This window comes from Myxocyprinus asiaticus, chromosome 13 (assembly GCF_019703515.2).
Source record: "Myxocyprinus asiaticus isolate MX2 ecotype Aquarium Trade chromosome 13, UBuf_Myxa_2, whole genome shotgun sequence".
NCBI lineage: Eukaryota > Metazoa > Chordata > Actinopteri > Cypriniformes > Catostomidae > Myxocyprinus > Myxocyprinus asiaticus.
In genome coordinates, this window is record NC_059356.1 from 50,293,616 (window position 1) to 50,304,219 (window position 10,604).

The following is a 10,604-nucleotide window of genomic DNA, read 5'->3' on the forward strand; positions in this document are numbered from 1 at the left end:
AAGGGCCAGGGTGGAGCCGATGGCAGGGAGGACCAAGGCGGTGCTGGAGGCTCGGAGGAGCAAGGTGGAGCTGGGGGATCGGAAGACTGAGGTGGAGCCAGTGGGACTGAGGACCAAGGTGGAGCCATAGGGAAGGAGGTCCCCGGTGAAGCTGACAAATCGGAGGGATGAGGCGCAGCCAGAGGATCGGAGAGCTAAAGTGGAGCCAGGTGACCGACAGACCAAGGAGGAGCTGGAGGGACAAGGGACCCCGGCAAAGCCGACAGGCTGAAGGACCGCAGTGGAGCCGAGGGAACGCAGAGCTGAGGCAATGTCGAGGGACTGACAGGCCAAGGTGAAGTCCAGGGCTCGGAGGGTCCAGGCGGGGTCGGAGGGCTGAAAGTTCCCCTTGCCTGCTCAGGAGAACTAAGGGTGGGTATAAGGGTGGGAACCATCTCCAGGTCCCACTGCTCAGGTGTGGCTGTGACATGGCATGGAGCAGGCTGAGGCGTTGCTGTGACGTGGAACTCTGGCTTGGCGGCCACGGCGTGGAACTCTGGCTTGGCGGCCACGGCGTGGAACTCTGGCTCGGCGGCCACGGCGTGGAACTCTGGCTCGGCGGCCACGGCGTGGAACTCTGGCTCGGCGGCGGCCATGTCGTGGAACTCTGGCTCGGCATCCGCCACCCCCACAGTGAACGGGGAACCAATGAACCGTAGGGCGAGGTCAATATATTGAGCCAGGCTGAGGGAACTGCGACCGCCAGGCATCAAAAAAGAAATGGACTCATTCAGTCCAAATCTAAAACAGTCTTTGAGGGCAACCTCATTAAAGTCCACCTGGAAAGCCAGATTGCAAAAGTCCTCCACATAGTCCTCCAGGGGACGATTCCCCTGACGTAGGCGCAGAAGCCGAACTGCTGGGTTCATGGTTCAGTCAAGTATTCTGTAACGATGTTTGCTGCTGACAATGATGACAATGACGAAGATGAAGAACCCAAGTGCAGTTTATTTACAAAGTGAGAACCAATAACCCTGACTACAAAACAAAACATGAACATGGACGAGACTAGACTAGACTTGACTATGGCTTGACTTGACTTGACTTGACTTGACTACAGCATACCAAACACATACCTTCACATTCAATACTTGACAACCGACAATTGAAAACATGAGGGTTTAAATACATGGACATGGGAGAACATAATCCAATGAACAAACAGAACTCTAAACAAGATAATTAAACAATGAACCAATGAAAACAAGACACAAGAACATGGAGGGAAAACAAGACATCACATGACTAGGGAACAGGAACTAAACTTTTCAAAATAAAAGACATGAATCAACAAAATACACCTAACAGATACTTTCTTACTCTTACTTGAGTCATTTTTAGCATTATTACTTTTACTTCTACTTGAGTAATTATTTTTTTTAAGTAATTGTACTTTTACTTGAATAAAGTTTTTGGCTACTCTACCCACCTCTGCGTTTCAGGCAGTTCAGGAGCAGTGTTTTCTGTGGGAGAGAGTAACTCCCTTTGGCATGGACTTAGTGCTTTGTAACTCTGCAGACCTTTTACATGCACAAACAGCTATATTACACACTAAAGGAAAGGTTAAATCCCAAAAAGCATAATAGGGCCTCTTTAAACACTTAAAGAATTCAAAGGCGAAAAACTATCCCATACTAAGTTACAGTACTTTATCTATTTGTTAAATTCTTGCACATTTTCTGACCAATGATTTGTGTTTAAGACTGTAGAGCCGAGGAGGGCAGGGCCGGGCACCCCCGGGTACCAAAACCCGGGAAGGAGGAGGGATTCCCGTCGCAGAGTCCTCAACACTGCCATTCACCCAGGGGAGCGCCGCTGCCATCCGACGGGGGATGGAGTAGCCCGACCACCTGGATGCGGGGAACGGCCGCCGTCCGCGAGGCAAGTGGGGACGGGACTCTCCGACCACCTGGAGCGAGGAAGCCGCTGCCGGGGGCGGAGGAGTGCCCTGCTGTCCCCTGGGAACGTGGAGGGGTCGAGAGAAGACCGCCGTCCGCGGGGGGAGGAGGGAAGCGACTGGAGTGGTAGGGCCGCTGCCAGTGGCAGAGGAGTGTCCCCACGGGATGCCGGGAACGTGGAGGGGCGTTCTGTCCACTGGGGGTCAGAGGTCTGACTCTGGTCCGCCTGGGGAGAAGCGGCTGCCGTCCGCCTGAGAGGGTGGAGGAGTGATCGAGGACCACGCGACGGCGCATCAGAGAACCGGTGAGTTTCTTTTTCTCTCTCTCCTCTCTCTCTCTCTCTGTCCTTCCGTGTTGGCCTTTCCCTCGCCTATTTTGTTTTGTTGTTGTTTTTCCCCTCCTGTCTCCTCCCGGGTTGAGGAAGGTGGGGATGACCCGCCTGTAGTCGGGGCGCAAGGCACGCCCCCCGGAGAGGAAGGGGGGATGTACGTCATGCCAGGGGCTCCACGGCCCGAGGCAACGCCGGGAGGAGTGTAGAGCCGAGAAGGGCGGGGCCGGGCTGGAATGACGCACGCCCGGTCCCCAATCAGCCTGATGGGGCACGCGAGGAATAAAGGCGCCCGGGGACGACAGTTCGAGAGAGAGAGAATTGCAGGCAGCTGTACTGTGTGTTTATGGTTGTGTATTTTTGGTTAAGTTTATTATTAAACTATTATTTATATTCTTAAGCCGGTTTTCGCTTCCTTTTTCCACTGAACCCCCTTACAAAGACCTTTAAAGCTTAATGTTTTGCCATTTTTTTTTTTCAAAAGAAAAGCATAGTTTGTTGAAGTTACTGTGTCTTATTTTGAAGCCATTTTTGGTAATGTTTGTGAATAAAACAATATATAAGATTCACGTACGTGTCATACATGTTTTTTTAATGAGCATTTTGATTTATGAGTAATCGGGTACTTGTTTAGTACTCGACTAAAAAGTGACTCAAATGCCCATACCGAGTAAATGCAAAGTTGGCCAACAAGAGAGACACATTTTAATTACTTGGAAACATTTTAACATTTAAAAATAATCAAAATTATATGTATGTGTGGCAGCGGGGGCGTGGTTGAGCCCCCGTCCAGGAAGAGAGAGAGCGGTAAGGGCGCTTACACCTGAGCTAAATTATGTCTAACACCTGTTTCTAATTCCAGTGAGCTTGGGGAGAGCGGCATATAAACAGCCAAAAGAGAGAGAGAGGGTCTGACACGAGGAAGCCTACAGTGCTCGTTGAAGCTGATGTGGTGATGTTTTTGAAATTAGTGTGTTTATGTTGTGAAGCTAATAAGTTGAGTGCCTACGTGCCTCTGAGACCAAGTTTGTAAAGCTGTAAAGCAGTGAAGTGGCTGATTAAAAGCCTTACCTGAGTTTGGAAAACCCGCTTTCCTGTGTCCTCCTTCCCTGTTGTTTATGGAGCTTTTCTACAGTATGACAATTTATTGTTAGCCAAATTTCATAATTGCTGCAATGGGGTCTGAGCTCTTAAAGAGTTGTGTTGTGAACAACAAGGGGTCTGAGACCACATCAATGCTAAGAGAACCCAAAAAGGAACTTGGTCCTCTTTTAAGTCCACTTACATTATGAACACCAAAATCACTGAGGTAATTTGCAGCTGGTTCCATTTTTAGTTCACTGTACTTGAACTGGGTTTGGTTTATTTAAATTGCACTATATGTGGAACCACCCTTTGTCTCGTGAACACAAAGGGCGTGTTTAGCATCTGACAAGCCTAGTTCAGAGGCCAGACATGCAGTCTCCACAGCTCTGGCTGAGGATGCCAGACTGTGCCTCAAGCTTGCAAGAGCAGATCCATCCTAAAAGATTAATTTCCCATTGGGGAGCAATGGCTGTTGGGCCATTTTGGAGCAAATAGTATTACAGTTTCCTTGTCTTCCTGTATCTTACAATGCTTGATGTAGCAGGCGGATGGGGGAAAATGCATATTCACATTTCAGTGGTCATCTGTGAGCTAAGGCATCCAAGCCAAGTGGAGCTTGTGTCATGGAGTACCAGAGGAGACAATGTGTGGTCTCATGGAGGTATACAGGTCTACAGTTGAAGTCAGAAGTTTAAATACACATTAGCCAAATACATTTAAACTCTTTATTTAAACATTCCCTGTCTTAGGTCAGTTAGGATCACTACTTTATTTTAAGAATGTGAAATGTCAGAATAATAGTAGAGAGAATGATTTATTTCAGCTTTTATTTCTTTCATCACATTCCCAGTGGGTCAGAAGTTTACATACACTTTGTTAGTATTTGGTAGCATTGCCTTTAAATTGTTTAACTTGGGTCAAACATTTTGGGTATCCTTCCACAAGCTTCTCACAATAAGTTGCTGGAATTTTATCCCATTCCTCCAGACAGAACTGATGTAACTGAGACAAGTTTGTAAGCCTCCTTGCTCGCACACACTTTTTCAGTTCTGCCCACAAATTTTCTATCGGATTGAGGTCAGGGCTTTGTGATGGCAACTCCAATGCCTTGACTTTGTTGTCCTTAATCCATTTTGCCACAATTTTGGAGGTATGCTTGGGGTCATTGTCCATTTAGAAGACCCATTTGCAATGAGCTTTCACTTCCTGGCTGATGTCTTGAGATGTTGCATCAATATATCCACATAATTTTCCTTCCTCGTGATGCCATCTATTCTGTCAGTTTGCTATACCAAGGGCTGTGCAAGGTTCAGGAAGACAGGGAAATGTTTGTTGGTTGTGCTGCAGTGGCCCAAAATCATTTGATTACTGCTCCCCCAAGGACAACTCCTTTGAGGAGAAATCTGCTCTCGCAAACCAGAGGCCTGGTCTGCTATCTCCAGCTGGAGCTGTGGAGACTTAATGCGCTCCTGAGCAGTGTTCATCTGGCACATTAGGGTTGTTGAAGCAGGTGCTTGATACCATACTGTAGGCCCCTTCAACGAGGCAGCTGTTTGCCCCAAAATTGCGACTTTTTGCTGACTGGTGTTCCTTCTATGGTGAGGACAGAGTGTCTTGCCTTGTGTAGACAATACTCTGCTTTTTGCAAGAGCGCTGGAATGCAGGACTCACTCAATCCATGCTAAAGTGTATGTCGCTGACATGGCGACCGGCCATGACCCCTTGGGTGGTTTGTGTGTGGATAAACACCCTTTGGTCATCAAATTTCTGTGTGGTGTGTGATAGCAAAGACCCTCTTGCTCTGCTACCGTCCCTGTCTATGACTTAGAGCTGATATTAATTGTGCTTACAGGTTCCCTGTTTTAGCCATTAGAAGCAGTGAGCTAATGCATATTCTCTTTGAAGAGTGTGCTGCTACTCGCTTTGGCTTCAGTCAAATGTGTACGGAACCATCATGCCTTATCTGTCAACGACTCTTACACTGAGTTTGAACTGGGCTTGTCAAAAGACGTTCTCAAGCCCAGAGAGGGTTATGTGGCCAAATTGCTGGCCACCCCTTTTAGGGTTCAGGTGGTTTCCTTGCAAGTGTTCTCTCCTCCTCTCTTAGAGTTGAATGAGGCTAAGAGACTGCACATACTTTGCATTATGCAAGTCCATCGACCAAACGAGTCAATTCAGGCTGTCTGAAGAGCACTTTGGAGGCTGTTCAAAGGGTCTGGCCATCTCCAACCAAAGAATTTCCCAGTGGGTTGTGGATACCATTGAGCTCACTTACTGAGATGTTACTACATGGATACTACAGTATTATATTCAGTACAGATCAGATGCTGTCCTCCATTACTGTGAACAATCTCTTCACATTTCTCTATCAGTTGAGCAGGAGTGCTGTTTCTCTCCAGTCTGAAGTGTCTGTTGTTGCATTTATCAATGATTTCCTGTATAATGTCATTGACTTGAGTGTGTGACTCTTGTGTGGTGATCATCATGGTGTGTTGAAAAACACTGTGAGAGAAAGAGTTGAGCAGTATCTCCACACACTCTTTCTCTTCTCTTGAACACTGATCATGTTTCAGTACCAGAAGGATCACATGAGGTCCTGGAGCAGACAGATACACACACTCTCTCACTCTCTGTGTCATCTGATGGAGTGAGATGTTTGGAATGTTGATGACAGTCATGTGTTTTCCTCCAACGCTCTCTACAACATCTGGAGGTTCTTCAGTCTCAAACGCTGCTCTTCCTAACAGGACGTTTCCCACTCGGCTGTTTTCTGAAGTATTCGGCCCCAGCAGAACCATCCTCAAATCACTCACTGGAACAAACACAATGTCAAATGGCAGACTGTGGAACGTCCCCTCACACATTTACAAAACTATAACTGTGTTAAAACAGTTTCTGTAGTATTTCAACAAATGCATCTTTTACAAAAAAAAAAGAAGAAAATAAAAGTGTAGTTTGAATTTTCACAAAGCAACTTGAGAGATGATTTGAGACAATGAGCCCTATTTTAAGAGCCATATGTCATACACGCAAAATCAATGGGCATGGTTATGAAGTTTTGGTATTTTCATGCAAGCATGCCCTAAGTCTAGGTGCAAGTGGGTTTGGCGAAATCACCCGCGCATCGCGCAAATGGGCTGGGTCAAGTGCAATTTAATTCTGAGGTTCTTCTCCAGTTATTTCACCATCTGCGTCCTATTATATACTCCATTCGCTCAATCACCAGAAATATAAAGAAGGACAGCACAATTATAAGAAGTTGGCAGTGTAAATTCAGTTTGTATGCAGTGAATTAGAAGAACTGAAAATGACGTTCTTTTGTGCATTAACTGCATCCTTGATGATTGTCTGGCATATTTCTTTGACAGTGACGCTCTCCTTTTATATGCACATTAAATGCGATTCTAGTAAGAATTTGGATGTAGCTTACATTAAATGACAGAAAATGTAAGTATTATTAATAATTTTCACCTACTGACACACAAATCATGACTAGTATTAACAATGATTGTATCAGCACGCACATTTATTGAACCATGAAAAAATTATTTCTAAATTCAAATTATACTTCAAACAAAACAAAAATATAATCAAAATAGCGACGTGGTCAAAAAATCATACCAAACACAATTACCCTCTCCAACTTCTTCCCTCGACAGGTTTAGAAGTGACTTCTCTACGACAACAGGTGGAAAAATACCAATACAAATTAGATTATAAATACAGCTGTACATTTTAACATAATAATAATAAAAATGATTGAAAAATAAACCATGAACTATAGAGTTTAATACAAATCTCATAAATGTTTGTTTCATATAAAACGGCAACAACTCTGATCAGGGAATTAATTTCATGTTCCACTATATTTTCAGAGTTTGAACTTTATTACCACCTGCTGGTGGAAACTACAAACTGCAAATACAGGAACTGAGTTTGAACTTTGCACTGAGTTAAGAGGTGGTTTTCAAATATCTTAGGCGCTATGACACATTTCTCAGTTAAATAGTAATTTGCGCTTTGCGCCACTTCATTAACATACATACACCCACAGATAGCGCAAACAATCCCTCCCACACCCACTTGCACTTTGCACTGGCACGAAAATTGGATAAGACATAGTGCTGTCGTCAGGGGCGGGTTTACGATTTCTGAGGCCCCAAGCAACCAACCAACCCGGGGCCCCATTTTGAAAAATGTTGCTAAAAAAATGACAATTTACATTTACAAAGTACATTCAAATGTTTCATGAAATACAAATCTATTTAAAGATAATTTATGCATGTTTTTCCACAATACAGTGATAAAAAAAGCAATATTTACTACATATGTTACAAATCACTGTGTGTGTGTGTGTGTGTGTGTGTGTGTGTGTGCGTGTGTGTGAACAGGGTGTGCAAAACCTACTACTTCACCCAGTAACATTTTGGAATTCCATTGTTTCAGTATATATTCATATTATAACCCAACAATTATTTATTGTTGTCCAGTTTATCATTATATTACAGTATTATTATTATTATTATTACTTTGAGGATTTGTTGTATACAATAGTAATATAGTTCTGTCATATTTACTTTCACCTGGAGCTTATATTCTGATGCTGCAGTGTATTGTTCATCATGTTGCAAAAGCTGTATTTTATGTAAGCATTGTAAGCAACATTCATAACAGTAACAGTAAACACAAGCCACGGCGGCTCCTCAGCACACCAGAGCATAAATAAAAATATATATATATATATTTTTTTGCCATTTATCAAGCGCTGAAACTTTGCTTGGCGCAGAATAATCTGGAATAATCTGAATCAGAGTCAGCTGATTCTGTAATGTTATGACATTGTAACAGACCCCTCTTTGCAGCCTGAACTTGTTCAGAACATTAAATCTTTGTGACACCAGCTCTAAAAACAATCTAGACACAGTGCAACGACTGATACAGAACGCAGGTGTCTCGACAAGCGTTTTTGAAACCTGAAGTTCTTTTTAACTTGACACAGTGTCTAAAAATGTGCCAGTCCTCCGTGAGACACTGAAGAAACAGCGAGACGGTGTGTAGCAGTCAAGGACGTTTGTCCAGCACATGTTTAATAGAAAAGCAATGGGAAAACAGAGCAGACGCACGCAAAAACTCTTCGGTATGAACAGCCCCTAACTCATCCGTTCGCGTGTATCTGTGTGAGTGAGCGCGCGTGGGCAAAACAAGTTCGGATGGCCTGTATATTTTTTCATAAATTACAAACCCAAACCAAAAGTCCAACTGACCCGAACCCAGCAGCTTCATGAACTGGTCTGAGACTTTAGACCCAGACCCAGAACAACATGTCACTCTGCAAAAAGCAGTTTTTGCGGAGCTTTCCTACTCGGGCCGGGGGGTGTGTGTGTGTGTGTGTGTGTGTGTGTGTGTGATTCACATTACAGAGCTATTTCATTTACTATTAAAATTATCACATACTTAATTAGTTACTGTATATAGGGGTTATGAATGTAACATCAGCTTTAGTGTTCTTTTACTTTAACTGTATCTATTATTTTATAAAGGGATAGTTCACCCAAAAATGAAAGTTCTCTCATCATTTACTCACCCCCATGCCATCCCAGATGTGTTTGACTTTCTTCTGCTGAACACAAATGAAAAGTTTTCAAAAAATATTTCAGCTCTGTAGGTCCATACAATGCAAGTGAATGGTGACCAGAACTTAGAAGCTCCAAAATGCAGATAAAGTCAGCATAAACATAATCCATAAGACTCCAGTGGTTTAATCAATGTCTTCTGAAGTAATCCAATTGGTTTTAGGTGAGAACAGACCAAACTATAAATCCCTTTTCACTCTTCAATCTTGCCATTGAAGTCTCTAGGCGCAATCATGACTTCAAGCTCGATTACACTTCCTAGTGTTTGACGCATGCCTAGAGTGCTAGGAAGTGTAATCAATCTTGAAATCATGATCACCAAGGAGACTGGTGACATGATTTAGTGGAAAAAATGAAGCTATATTTTGGGTAAACTATCCCTTTAAGTGATATTAATGATGGCTGACATGTTTAAGAAGTTTGAATGAGGGGGTCAAGGTATCTCAGCGAGTATTCACGCTGACTATCACACCTGGAGTCGCGAGTTTGAATCCAGAGCGTGCTGAGTGACTCCAGTCAGGTCTCCTAAGCAACCAAATTGGCCCAGTTGCTAGGAAGGGTAGAGTCATATGGGGTAACCTCCTCGTGGTCGCGATTAGTGGTTCTCGCTCTCAATGGGGCGTGTGGTAAGTTGTGCGTGGATCGTGGAGAGTAGCATGAGCCTCCACATGCTGTGAGTCTCCACGGAGTCATGCACAATGAGTCACGTGATAAGATGCACGGATTGACGGTCTCAGAAGAGGAGGCAACTGAGACTGAGGTGAGTAACATTGCCACCATGAGGACCTACTAAGTAGTGGGAACTGGGCATTCCAAATTGGGAGAAAAGGGGTGTGGCAGCGGGGGCGTGGTCAAGCATCTCACCAGTTCTCACCTCCTCCTTTCCACTGAACCCCCTTACACTGGTGCCGAAACCTGGGAGGGAGGAGGGATGCCCGTTGCAGAGTCCTCGACACTGCCGTCCACCCAGCGGAGTGCCGCTGCCATCCACCGGGGGACAGAGTAGCCCGACCACCCGGAACAGCCGCCGTCTGCGAGGCGAGTGGGGACTGGGCTCCCTGACCGCCTGGAGTGATGGAGCCGCTGCCAGGGGTGGAGGAGTGCCCTGCCGTCCCCTAGAAACGCAGAGGGGTTGAGAGAAGACTGCCATCCATGAGGGGAGGAGGGAAGCGACTCCCCGACCGCCTGTAGCGGTAGGGCTGCTGCCAGGGGCGGAGGGGCTTCTGTCTGCTGGGGATCGGAGGTCTGACTCCGGTCCGCCCGGGGAGGAGCGGCTGCCTTCCGCCTGAGAGGGTGGAGAAGCAATCGAGGACCATGCGACGGCGCATCAGAGAACCGGTGCGTGAGTTTCTTTTTCTCTCTCTCCTCTCTCTCTCTCTCTGTTGCTCCGTGTTGGCCTTTCCCTCACCTATTTTGTTTTATGTTGTTTTTTCTCCCCTCCTGTCTCCTCCCAGGTCGAGGAAGGCGGGGGTGCAAGGCACGCCCACCCCCCCCCCCGGAGAGGAAGGGGGGATGTACATCATGCTGGGGGCTCCCCGGCCTGAGGCAACGCCGGGAGGAGTGTAGAGCCGAGGAGGGCGGGGCTGGGCTGGAATGACGCCCGGTCCCCAACAAGCCTGA

At 45.6% G+C, this 10,604-nt stretch overlaps 1 protein-coding gene across 1 annotated transcript in view; it reads left to right on the top strand.

Moving 5' to 3' along the window:
- Positions 1-10,604, top strand: part of zgc:172090 (uncharacterized protein LOC565611 homolog) — a 227,866-nt gene that overhangs the window by 119,621 nt on the left and 97,641 nt on the right. The gene's annotated exons all lie outside the window — the stretch shown is intronic.